This window comes from Salmo salar, chromosome ssa19 (assembly GCF_905237065.1).
Source record: "Salmo salar chromosome ssa19, Ssal_v3.1, whole genome shotgun sequence".
NCBI classification, from domain to species: domain Eukaryota; kingdom Metazoa; phylum Chordata; class Actinopteri; order Salmoniformes; family Salmonidae; genus Salmo; species Salmo salar.
The window spans coordinates 54,403,839-54,417,813 of NC_059460.1; the positions used below are offsets into that span (position 1 = coordinate 54,403,839).

Here is a 13,975-nt window from a genome sequence, read left to right on the forward strand (position 1 = left end):
AAATTTAAATTCATTTTTGCATAATCTGAAACATACATTTTATTTTGACAGATTAAGATTGTCTTTATAGTTCGTTTTCTTACAAAGCGACAGACGCAAACGACTTATTAAAACGTTGAGACAGTGTGATGTGCTGCTGCTGCGTTTTTGAGCCGTATGACGCTTCTATTCCCGCGACAAAAATCCACACCAATCGAGCACAGAAGTGTGTGATCTCCAGTCATATCAGCGGTTACTGTGGAAGAAAGGAGAGGTGGAGAACACTGGCCACTATCAACGGACATTGGGACTCGCCGTGAACAAGCGCTTTTTGGGGTGCACTGTAACCCTCTTGAGCAATGGCATCAATAGATCGATCAAAGGGAACGTGTGAGTATTGTCTCGCTTTTTTATTACGATTTATCATCCGTAGATTATATGTATCGTACGGTGGTGGTGATAGTAGAGTTTCCCATACAGCCTCTTGATGTGTGTGCAAGGAGACAGATGCAGACAAGGTTGAGAAAATGTAAAAGAAGCAACGCGCTCGGTGTATACAGCCATGTTGTACAGATTGCACAACAAATGATCACGGAAAAGAACGGCACAATAAGTCTTGATTCATTGTCAGCTGCAAGTGAACATACAATAAATTAGCAGTATTTTAAAGGAGGCGCGCGTGTTTTGACAACATCAGCACCACCTCTAATGGATGGAGTTGTCATCTGATCCTGGCGACAGAAATCGCCCAATTTCAAGCGCCACGTAGGTGAGGGATGCATGCTCATACGATATTTTCAATAGACGATCAAACAATTTTCAAGGTAAATGTCGATTACTTAAGGAAACATGTATAGCTTGCAATTCAGTTGTTAAAACTGTGCAGGTTTATTTAATTAGACCACTCATTTAGTAGCCTAGACGAATTACAATGATATACCAATACATAAATTAAGATAGTGCAAATGTTCCTTACTTTTCAATAATAACAAAACACTATGTGGGAAGGAGTTTAGGCATGGGGCGCCTGCCTGCCTGTTGACTTTTGGTGTAGATCGACTTTTGTTCTCCAGTTATGTCAGAAATGTTTGGTTGGCTATAGGGCAACCATAGCATGATGACGTGCTAGACCGTGTGATCTTGGGATGGAATCAGTCTAATGGAAAACCACAGTAGCAACATCTGGACTGAAACCCAAAGGGGAATGTGACATGACACAAGGTTTCATTGGATAGACAATGACGATTATTCTGAGGTGAGTGAAAGGCAATGCATTTTTTATTTATCTTGGATAGGCCTAAACTCACAACTGTGCATGTAATACCGGGCATATACTGTACCATTTACCTAAGGAGGAAGTATAATTTCAGTCTACTTGTGGGATATTATGTTTGAGTCTTTCTGGTGTCGAGGGAAGCAGGTAGCATATCGGTTAGGAGTGTTGGGCCAGTAACCGAAAGGGCACTTGTTCGAATCCCCCAGCCGACTAGGTGGAAAAATCTGCCGATGTGCCCTTGAGCAAGGCACTTAACCCATAATTGCTCCTGTAAGTCGCTCTGGATAAGAGCGTCTGTTAAATGACTGCAATGTAAATTTAGCCATTGAGGAAGCCTGTATAAAATGGCTAGCATGATGACAAATTCAATCACAGTACTGGGGTGCTTTAGGGGGATACGAGGTTGCCTTGAGAGGATAAATTATTATTGTCCAGTGGAGTGGACTGGACAGCCGGCTGCAGTGCGTCTACTGCGGCAATGAAGAGTGAACAGCGCCATGGTGCTGAAATTCATCCGCATCGCTTTGCGGAAATGTAAGGGTTTAAATAGGACTTTTCAGAAGAGCGTTGTTGAGTTCATCTCGACTGTAGGTTGTGCTTATATTGGGGTTTGGGTTCTCTGACAACCCAGGTCCTTGTGTATTGGTCGTCATGTATACAACCACCACCACTCTAACCTGTTCCCCCTGCAGAGCCTCGCTTGTGCTCTGTTCAGTGTTCACGCCAGGGCCTAAGCCTGACTTGATTACTTTGCACTCCATTTGCCGTACTGCTGTACTGCTGGGCCCGCTGGGGCCTGTCCATCTGTGTGCAGTTGCTTATTTAAGGGCCTGAATCACTTTGTGTGTTAGCCTACCTGCTAATCACCAGCCACGTAACTACTGTAGCCTCTAACGGGGCTGTTGCTGTGTCTCTCAGCTAACCATGTTGTTTTTCTTTTCTCACCCCTAAATTGGATTGTGGGAGCAGCTCAGCTTGTTTCTGACGTCTTATGTTAAGTGTTGTGTTTGCGCTGTAATTAGCGCAGAACTGTGGAGCTGAGGTACTTGTTAGTAGGTTGTTAGTATGTCTATTTTGAGGCTTTACTGCTTCCTTTAAGGAAAACAATGCACAGACATGCTGCACAGCAGAAGACCAACAAGGAGTACATAGGGAACCAATGGGAGAAGGATGTACAGTATCTCCAAACCACTGACAACCGTGGGAACATGTTACATCATCATGTGTGAAAGGGATAAGGCCATTGGCTGGTCCAGACCAATGTTGCCATATCCGAGGTCCCATAGGACACAAATCTCTCTAGTTTCTGTCTTGTCTGGCGTTTTATGGGTCACCCATAATCAGAGGCCCGACCTATCAAGCAGCCAATTTGCTTCAGTCGATTAATTAAGACTGTTGGCGCTGCATTGTGCTGTCCGACCTTCACTAAGTGGGTTTAGCCGAAGGAACTCACCATCTCCTTACTCTACACTGGTGACAAATGGGGATTGAGCAGTTTGGCACCATACTGTTGGAATGCTGAAAAGAAGAGTGTTTCTCTCTGAAAGGTAACCCGCCGAGGGAGAGTAATGCGTTGAATTAGCTGGTTTAACCAAGTGGAATCGAATTGGTCTGGAAATTGCAGTTTCTCTTCCCTATCATCATAGTCAACTCTTTCCTTTAGAATTGAAACTTTTTGGGCAATTTGTGAGGGTCGGTGTGGGTGCAGGTTTTTGTTCCAGTCAGGCAGTATCACACCTCATTCTACCAATCTAACAACTAGTTTTCAATCAAGACTTCTTTAGAATTGGAACACCCAATACCAGGAGTGGGCAGTCTTACCCACATAGGCTTGGTGGAGATGCAGGCTCTTTTGTTCCAGCTTTTCAATCAAAAGTTTGATTAGTTGAATCAGAGGCGTCACCTCTTGCCCTTCTTGCCCCTCTCACCTAAACCCATACTGCAGTGAGATCTACCTCTGCGAAGCCTACCACCAGAGAGTATACCTGAGTGATGTGTCTTTAATACAGCCAGTACCTGCAAGACTGCCTAGCCTAGCACACTGGCATATTGAGGTCATCCATCTCCGTCCATGGTCTCAACACCTGCGACCTGCATTCGTTCCACCTCTGGGCTCTCTGCTTAGCTATGCATGTGTAGTAACTTCATAAGCATGACTGAAGTACCCCTCACTACCAACCAAGAAACAGCCCTAACGTGACTCACAGCATAGCCTGCCCATGTATATAAAACAAATTCCATGTCTCACCCAGTGTCTTTCCAACGATGTGTCACTCATTTCTGCCTTGCCCATTTGACATTGATGCTGCTGGACATTTATGTAAGCCACTCACACTCTGGCACATTCAGCTGATGATGAGGGAGGAGAGAGAGCAGGAACCCTGCTACATGATGGAATATTCATGGCCTGCTTTTAAGGGTAGCGAGGGGTGATTGAAGGAGAGGGGGAGAGAGACTGGGAGAGAGGGAGAGTGATGGAGAGAGACAGAGAGATAGAGACAGAGAGAGAGACAGAGAGAGCCTGAAGTTGTGCACTGATCTATTCTCCTTCCTTCATAAGTAGCCTACTGTATAACAACACACCTGGCAAATCTATTAAGTAGCTTGGATACTTTCTACGGCCCTTTTCTTCTCTCTCCCTTTGTGTTTCTGACTTGAACCCGAGGTGACCCAGCATAAACGTCTCTTCCTTTGATCTAATCCAGGTTGGGGGAGTTTTCCGGCTATTGTCTAAGTCAGAAAAGTGCGGCGCTAATTTGTAGGATGCGTTAATGTTCAAACAGGTTTCGACCATCAAATGGTACATCACTTCGGTTGAGTTGTGAGGGAAGGAGGGGCATTCTCTCTCATGTTCAGTCTGATGAAACAATCACCATGTTAGCCTAGGGTCATCGCTTTCTCCTCCCCTGAGCTTTATCAACTACCATTGACAGTGGAAGCTCTGCTTCTCTTACTGACTGTCAATCATTCATTCCAGACATCAAAATCATCCATTCAAACAGACAAGCACCAGAATCCAATTAACCATAATAGATTGTTAGGCGTGGCTACTGAGGGGAAATTGAAGTGCATGGTGCCTTTTGAAGTATGACGGATAATACTGTTTGTTTGATGACTAGCCCACACAAGTGTTGCCGGGTGCTTGACTTAATATGAGCACAACAAATAGCAGCCACCATAGAGCCGACTGTTGTTTCCCAAAAGCACAATAATGTGCAACCAGCTAGCACATACAGTTTGCGCTATTGTGCTTTTCACTGCAACACATCCACCGAGTGGACAAAACATTAGGAACACCTGCTCTTTACATGACACGGACTGACCAGGTGAATCACTTGTTAAATCCACATCAATCACTGTCGATGGAGGGGAGGAGACAGTTTAACGAAGGAGTTTTAAGCCTTGAGACAATTGAGACATGGATTGTGTGTGTGCCATTCAGAGGGTGAATGGGCAAGACAAAACATGTAAGTGCCTTTTGAACAGGGTATGGTAGTAGGTTCCAGGGACACCAGTTTGTTCCAAGAACTGCAACGCTGCTGGGTTTTTCACGCTCAACAGTTTCCCGTGTGTATCAATAATGGTCCACCACCCAAAGGACATCCAGCCAACTTGACACGGCTGTGGGAAGCATTGGAGTCAACATGGGCCAGCATCCCAGTGGAACGCTTTCGACACCTTATAGAGTCCATGTCCTAATGAATTGAGGCTTTTCTGAGGGCAAAAGGGGGGTGCAACTGAATATTGGGAAGGTGTTCCTAATGTTTGGTATAGCCAGTGTAGACGTTAGCCAGAGATCTCCTGTTTCTAATGCAAAGCTTTCCCAATGTTTCGCTTGATGTGAGCACAACAAATATCTGTCATGTCCAACCAATTTGCTTCCCCAAGAGCATTCTGTCCATTTAGGATCATCACCATTATCACCTTCTATGCCTTGAGACTTGGTGTTACAATGTTTCTAAATGAGAGGTCAAACTTAAAGCAGTGACCACATTAAGGATGTTTAAGTACAGTTTTGTTCTCTGACCTCTGGCAGGTTACAAGAGCCGGAAACGGTATATTGCAACACATACCTGCCTCTCTAATGTTCCTCCATTCTCTCTTTCTTTCTCTTACTCTCTCTCCCTCTTCTATGTCCATTCCCCTTCTCTCTTTCTTTTCTGTCTGGCCCTCTCTCTATGCCCCGTTCCCTCTCCCCCTTTTATTCCTTCCCTCTCTCTATATCCCGGCTTCTGTTTTTCACCTCTCTTTTCTCTCCCTCCCTCCTTCCCTCTCTCTTTCGTCTTGTCTCTGTTACATAACATATCATAGTCTGTGCGGAGACAGAGGCGGTGACCCCGATTGACAATATTTTGACAGCCAGACAAAAGGTAGGGCTTGGCACTGGCAGCTGCCCTGTGTCTGAGATCCTCCATCAGAGCGCTTGCTTCAGATGAGTCTCTGCTATGACTTATTCATTCTGGAAGGAAGGGGCCTCACCTTTCCATCCCTATTTGTTTGCTCCTCTCAATAAGAAGCAACTCTACTGCTTCTCCAAGCTGTTTTGATAACTCTGCACACAGACTACTTCCCTATGGGCTCCACTGTATTTGGTGGTTACTAGTTAGTCAGACAGTGTTAGTGTGGGTTTGTGTCAATGTGACATATCGTTGCCTTGACGTTGCTGAGGCGTTGTGTGAGCGTTGGGACGGCAAGGTACATGGTCTCTGTTCTGTTCTTTCAGTGTAGAGAACACCTGGTTCAATTGGTGACTGACTGGGAGAGAGTGATGCAACTGAATTGAAATGGGACCTCTCTCTCTCTCTCTCTCTCTCTCTCTCTCTCTCTCTCTCTCTCTCTCTCTCTCTCTCTCTCTCTCTCTCTCTCTGCCCACTCAAGGCACTAAGCTCGACCATGGAGGCGTAATGTAATATAATCTGTAAAAAGAGAGCAAGGGGGGGAGAGAGAGAGAGAGAGCAGAGGAGTGTGTGTAATAGAGGTAGGGGGGATTTGATAGAGAGCAGGCTGTGTGTGTGTGTGTGTGTGTGTGTGTGTGTGTGTGTGTGTGTGTGTGTGTGTGTGTGTGTGTGTGTGTGTGTGTGTGTGTGTGTGTGTGTGTGTGTGTGTGTGTGTGTGTGTGTGTTGTATGAGAGAGAGAGAGAGAGAGAGAGCAAGAGAGAGAAGGAAAGAGTATGTGGGAGAGAAAAAGAGACAGAGTGAGAGAGTGTGTGTTGTGTGAGAGAGTTTGCTTTAGGCCCCTATTCACCCTGGGGATTTACAGGGTTCTTTTTGTATCACGAAAAACCAGGTTACCCACTTGCCTGTCACTTGGTGCTGTGCTGGACTGCCTTAATTCCCCCAGGTGGCACTAAAAATAACCTCTAATGCTCTAAGAATGCCCCGACTGCTTCGTTTGGCTGGAAAACCCTCTTTCCTTCTACTGACGTCTTCAATGTTAGCAGCGCCATGACAGCTATTGTTAACAGTCCTAATACTGCTGCAACCAAAGCATCACAGCCCTGCATATGAAATAAACCACGAGGAAGTTCAAAAAAATAGATAGTTATACAACACAGCGGCACGTTTCAATGAACAAGAAACTATCTCGCTCTTTAAATGAGGCTCAACTAATATACCGGGCGGTAAATTGACTCAGAGGCACCGAAAACTATTTAATCTGTGAGAAAATCGTTTGTGGCCGTAACAGAGCTCACACGGCCAATAGATTTCCTATAAATATCTTCCAAAAAAGGCCAGCTGAGGAAACAGTGATGTGCTAGCTGCTAAGATGCATTGTTGGTATCTGGAGAGAACAGAGATTGAGAGGAAGCTGAGACTTGTCTTTGAACTCCATTTGTTGCAGTCTTTTGTAGAGCGGAGGGGAGTCTAAACTGGGCCTCTCTGTCTTAGTGCCTCCTAGCTGAGTCAGTGTTTGATGCTCCTAACAACTGACACGGGCGCTTTTGTTGTTTTGCTGACATTGGTTGAGGGTAAGTGTAAAAAAAATATCTGGATCGGTTTGGAAGGGTTCTTTCCTGCAGTGCAGTATGGTCACTGCCCATGTTCTTGAATCTATGTGACTGTGTTCACATGGGATTATTAGGTTTCAGTTACCCCTAAATTACTTGTTCAGGACCTACTATTACTATTAAAGGGACAATCTGCGATTGTTACTTCCATTTTTGGACTTTTAAGTTAATGATATAGCCGTGGTTCTTGAAGAATATAACTTACACTATAAATACAAAAGTATGTGGACACCCCTTCAAATTTGTGGATTTAGCTATTTCAGCCACACCCGTTGCTGACAGGTGTATAAAATTGAGCACACAGCCAAGCAATCTCCATAGACAAACATTGACAGTAGAATGGCCTTACTGGATACTGACCAAATGTGCTATATATACTGAACAAAAATATAAACGCAACATGTAAAGTGTTGGTCCCATGTTTCATGAGCTGAAATAAAAGATCCCAGAAATGTTCCATTCGCACAAAAAGCTTATTTTTATCAAGGCACAAGGCGAGACCCAGATGCAGACACAAGAGGCAGATGGTTGGAGTCTTACAATATTTATTAATCCAATAGGGGAAGGCAAGAGAATGGTCATGGACAGGCAAAAAGGTCAAAACCAGATCAGAGTCCAATAGGTATTGAAGGGCAGGCAGAATCAAGGTCAGGGCAGGCAGGATGATCAGGCGGGCGGGAAAGTAGTCCAGAGTCAGGCAGGGGTCAAAAAGAGACTAGAAAAGAAGTACGGGAAAAACACGCTGGTTGACTTGACTAAACATACAAGACGAACTGGCACAGAGAGACAGGAAACACAGGGATAAATACAGTGGGGAAAATAACTGACACCTGGAGGGGGTAGAGACAATCACAGGAACAGGTGAAACAGATCAGGGCGTGACAATGTCTCTCAAATATTGTGCACAAATTAGTTTACATCCTTGTTAGTGAGCATTTTAACCTTTGTCAAGATAATCCATCCTCCTGACAGGTGTGGCATATCAATAAGCTAATTTAACAGCATGATCATTACACAGGTGCACCTTGTGCTGGGGACAATAAAAAGCCACTCTAAAATGTGCAGTTTTGTCACACAACATAATGCCACAGATGTTTCAAGTTTTGAGGGAACGTGCAGTTGGCATGCTGACTTCAGGAATGTCCACCAGAGCTGTTGCCAGAGAATTGAATGTGCATTTATCCACCATAAACTCCACCATAAAAACCTCCAAGGTCGTTTTAGAGAATTTGGCAGTACGTCCAACCGACCTCACACCCGCAGGCCACATGTAACGACACCAGCCCAGGACCTTCACATCCGGCTTCTTCACCTGCGGGATCGTGAGGAGTATTTCTGTCTGTAATAAAGCTCTTTTGTGGGGAAAAACTCATTCTGATTGGTGGTGTCTGGCCCACCCATGGCCGCACCCCTGCCAGTCATGTGAAATCCATAGATTAGGGCCTAATGAATTAATTTCAGTTGACTGATTTCCTTATGTGAACTGTAACTCACAAAATCTTTGAAAAGTGTTGCTTTTAGTTCAGTATAAATAAAGCTTGATTTGATTTGGTGCATAATGAACTTCAATTAACAACAAGTGTGCTATTTTGAGCGAGGGGTCTGTAGGCCTGTACAAAGTGTGTGGAGAGTGCTGAACTGGAACATGTGCAATCATTGCTCCTTAACAAGCCTGTGTTTGTTTCTGAGTCTGGGGGTAATAATTGGCTGTCACACACAGCTCACCGTTCTGTCACTCTAAATAGAAGGTGCCGCCTATTTGTTTAGCCTGCATCCATTCATCTCCCCTGCTATCTCTCTCTTTCCTTTCTCTATCGCTCTTCATATTTCGCCCTCTCTCTCTCTCTCTCTCTCTTTCTTCCTCTCTTTCTCCTTTTTCTGTGTGTCTCTCTCTCTGTGTGTGTCTCTCTCTGTGTGTCTCTCTCTGTGTGTCTCTCTCTGTGTGTCTCTCTCTGTGTGTGTCTCTCTCTGTGTGTGTCTCTCTGTGTGTGTGTCTCTCTCTGTGTGTGTCTCTCTCTCTGTGTGTGTCTCTCTCTCTCTGTGTGTGTCTCTCTCTCTGTGTGTGTCTGTCTCTCTATCTTTCGATCTCTTTCTTACCTCTGACTTTTTCTGTTATGTGTTTTTCTGTCCCTCCAGTTCTTCAGTTTCTTTTCCCTCTCTGAGTGTTGCGTGTTCTGTGCTCCATTAGGTCCTTCCATCACAGTCTCTCTCTCTCAGGTGGCAGCTGCACATCTCTGTCGTTAGCAGAGACAAGTGACGTCTGTTAGTACGTGCCTTCCACTCCCTGTCTGCTGAGGATTTCTGTGTGTGTGTGTGTGACTGTGTTAGTGATGGGCGGGTTGACTCATAACCCGCAGTGCATTTGTTTGGATGAAGGGCGGGTGGATGCGTGGCAGATTGAATAAAGAGAAAACAATGCATGTATACATCTTGTGTTATTTAGATCTATAGGATACATTGAGGTTTTTCTTTCATATTTTTTTATCTGACATTATTGCGTAAGCCTAAGCTTTAGGGCTTAACTGTACGCAGGCCAAATACACTCCAATTGCCGAATGCTTTTAGGAACTTGGGAAGAAAAAGTTCACGTTGATCCACTGAGGTTAATTCAATAAGAGAAAAGCTGCAAAATGGAGAGTTGAAAATAAAAAGGGAGAGCTTCAGAACAGTAGCCTCATGTTTGGAAATATGTTGTTGATGATTGTGATGTAGTAAACAAATTCAACAAACTTCAAATATGGCAGGTAAAGGGAACTGTACTGATCAAATGGGTCAAATGGAATAGTAACTGAAATCTGGACACTGACTGTTGGTCTAACCTCTCACATACCCTAATATAATATTAACTCATGCAGAATTAAGCAGTTTGTGAAGTAAAATGATACACCAAATGTACATTCTGACTCTAGAACAGGAGTGGAGATATATGATTTATTTATTTCAGCAACTTGAGAGAATGAATGCATGGGTAGGGACCGTCTGCAAAGGTGCTATCTTTATCAGCACCATAAAAGCTAATAGTATTTCAACCACATGAAACATGCATCCAAGCCAAAATGAAATCTTATCTGAAACATATTGGGTCATTTTCATAACTTTAAGTTCCCTTAAAACTGGACAAAGTGATGTAATTTGGAAATTTTGAACTGAAAATAATTTTCAGTTTTTTATTAATTATTGCATTTTCTCCCCGGTCCCTTAACGTCTTTGCCGTGTGAGAGAAGCAGAGATGAAAGCAAGAACTTTACCTATGTCAACTAGATTAAAGCATTCATAATGATGAATTACATATTTTCTGGTAAGCAAGGGTTTATTTAGTATTCTAGGGCAACAAGTAATGACAGAAGGTAAGCTGCATGTGTCTAATTACAGGCAAGTTGACTAACAAATAGCCTACAGCGCATTTGTGGGTTAGGGTCAGGTGCAGGCCTCAGATTTTCACTTCATCACATATAGTCGGGCGGATGTGGATGAACAAAGAGCTGACCCGCGCATCACTACTGTGTCTGTCTTTGTCTCTGTGCTCGTGTGTGTGCACGCGCGTGCACGTCTTCATAGCGTCAACTCTCCGCTGTGTACAAGTGACATTCAGCTTAACTCTCTCCCTGAGCTCCATTCTTTTTACTCCAACTAGAATGGAGAGACAGTCCTCCTCTTTTCCCAGTCACCTTCTTACAGCCCTTTCTCTAGTTTTGCTGTGTTTCCATCATCTCTTCACCCACTCTCCTCCCCCTTCCCCCAGTCTGTGAGGAGATGAGCAGAGCGTCACAGGGATGGTGGTGGGGTGAGAAGAAGGGGGGCCTCTGTCCTCTGCCAAGGACACCCCAGGCTTTTCATTAGAGTAATGGACTAATGCCTTGAGAGAGAGGAACACGTGTGCACACACTCTGAGACACACACAACTTGGCTGTGTTTACAGAGGCAGCCCAATTCTGATCTTTTGGCAAAAGATCAGACCTAATTGGGCAAAAGATCAATAAAAGGGCAAAAAATCTGAATCGGCTGCCTGTGTAAACGCAGCTGTGTTTCTCTATCAAACCTACACAGACGCTGACATAGACACAACGCACTGCACACACACACACACACACACACACACACACACACACACACACACACACACACACACACACACACACACACACACACACACACACACACACACACACACACACACACACACAGAGTGAGAGAGAGCAATATTGCTTACGTTCATCAAATATTCCTCCTGATCCAACCCACTGCTTTCACACTCATCTTTTTCTCAGCTGCTGGTCCAGGCTGAGAGGAGAGTAAGACATGTGCTGTGTTCATTAATCTGAATGTCATAGCTATGAATGTCATAGCAGTGAATGCCATAGCACTGAAAGTCAATTAAATCACACATATCGTTATTGATTGACTAATCAACACGGTCTCATTTATCATTGCTCGGCAGCAATATCACTCGAGGAGTTTGCAATGGATTTCACATGACTGGGCAGGGGCGCAGCCATCAGTGGGAGTGGGAGGGCATAGGCCCACCAACTTGCGAGACTGGCCCACCCACTGGGGCGCAAGGCCCAGCCAATCAGAATGAGTTTTTCCCCACATAAGGGCTTTATTACAGACGATCCTGCAAGTGAAGAAGCCGGATGTGGAGGTCCTGGGCTGGCATGGTGACACATGCTCTGCAGTTGTGAGGCCGGTTGGACATGCTTCCAAATTCTCTAAAACGTTGGAGGTGGCTTATGGTAGAGAAATGAACATTCAATTCTCTGGCAACAGCTCTGGTGGACATTCCTGCAGTCAGCTTGGCAATTGCACGATCCCTCAAAACTTGGGACATCTGTGGCATTGTGTTGTGTGACATACTGCACATTTTAGAGTGGCTTTTTATTGGCCCCAGCACAAGGTTCACCTGTGTAATGATCAGCTTCTTGACATGCCACAACTGTCAGGTGGACGGATTATCTTGGCAAAGAAGAAATGCTCATTAACAGGGATTTGAGAGAAATAAGGTTTTTGTGCGTATGGAACATTTCTGGGATCTTTTATTTCAGCTCATAAAACATGGGACCAACACTTTACATGTGTGTTTATATTTTTGTTCAGTATAATTTACCTGGTTAGCATTGTACTACAGATGTAGGATCTTAATTTGAGCCACTTTGCTACAGCAGGAATATAATCCTGCAGCAACAGGAATTATTATATGGATTATAATTAATGGACCTTTTTGTAGGGGTTGATACATTTTTCATTAGGGCAAATCAAGGTCTGAAATGTCAAAGTTGAAATTACAAACTTTAGAAGCCTTTTTAAAACTCAAATACACTACATGTTTGCATTTCTCAGCAACAAAAGGGTGATCAAATTAAGACCCTACATCTGTAGTTGATCTGGGATGAATACAACATGGGCATGTAGAAAAGGCTTTTAGTGGTGTGTGTGTGTGTGTGTGTCTATGTCTATGTAGCGACCCTGAAGACTACACAGCACTTCTACATCACACACTCTTCTTCTCTGCGTGATTCTGGTCCTCTCAATCTCATCCTTCCATCTTATCTCTTTCAGTGACGTGCGGTGAGGTTGGTGGCAGGGTAAGCACTGGCTATTATCAAAGCCAAATTTACTCAAAAATAAACCTTGATGAATCCCAAGTTCACCATACAACAGATAGCTCCAACAACCAGAGTGGCATAGGCTATTAACCAAAATGTAATTTTGTTTTTACCAAATATAAATACCAATGTTGCCAAGATACACAAGCGATCGCCTGTGATGGCATCATATTTCAATTTCATCCAACCAAAATGTCACACTGATCAACTCAGGTCACCCATAGACCGATGTAGCATCCACAGTTACAACTGAAAGGCACTAAAAGACCAATATATAGACACATTTAATCGGGAGAATTTGCAACACAAACTCCATAGCCTTTCACAATGGATTTACAATTCTTCCAATGATCATGGCTATTCTGTGCCACCTGTGTAAAGTGAAGTAGCTAGTTACCTACCTGGATAGCTAATCAGATGTGTGGCTTTCAGATCACAGACATCAGAAATGTAACACAACTTCAAGGATACATATAGTTATAGCTCGTTACAACTAAATAGCTAGGCAACAAACCAATGAATGGCGCAGTCAGCTAGCTAACAAGCTAGCTACACTAGCTAGCTAGTAGCTGCTCTTAGCAACGCGGGTGTATATACAGCTTTTCTTTATTAGATTATCACTGGGTAACCACTGCCTTCCCTGCCTACCCTGACTGCACGTCACTGATCTTTTCCAAGTAGCAATCGTTCACTCCAGTATTTATGCCTTCTGTGCATGTGGGCTGTGCTCGGTGGCCTTGATGTTGCTTCGTAACGGCTGAGCAGCGGAAATTATGGGGAGGGAATGTTTCACTGTGATCCTTCCTGGGTAAAGCCTCTGACTCACTACTGTGTGTGTGTGTGTGTGTGTGTGTGTGTGTGTGTGTGTGTGTGTGTGTGTGTGTGTGTGTGTGTGTGTGTGTGTGTGTGTGTGTGTGTGTGTGTGTGTGTGTGTGTGTGTGTGTGTGTGTGTGACCAAGTTTGATGGACAGCTCAAGGTGGCAGGCGTAGGAAGGAGGGGGACGGGTGGTGATTGGATGAAGAAAGACATTAAAAAAACAGACCAAAATCTCATTGTTTTCTCTTTGCACTTGGATACTGCTGCAGGACTTTGAGCTAGCCTTGAGAAG

At 44.2% G+C, this 13,975-nt stretch overlaps 1 protein-coding gene across 1 annotated transcript in view; it reads left to right on the forward strand.

Annotated features, from left to right (window-relative positions):
• The first annotated feature begins 187 nt into the window (after window positions 1-187).
• The window catches only part of LOC106579319 (TANK-binding kinase 1-binding protein 1), a 66,478-nt gene continuing 52,690 nt past the window's right edge, over window positions 188-13,975 (forward strand). The window contains exon 1 of the mRNA XM_045702485.1: window positions 188-369. The gene's annotated coding sequence lies outside the window, so the exon portion shown is untranslated. The remainder of the gene's footprint in view (window positions 370-13,975) is intronic.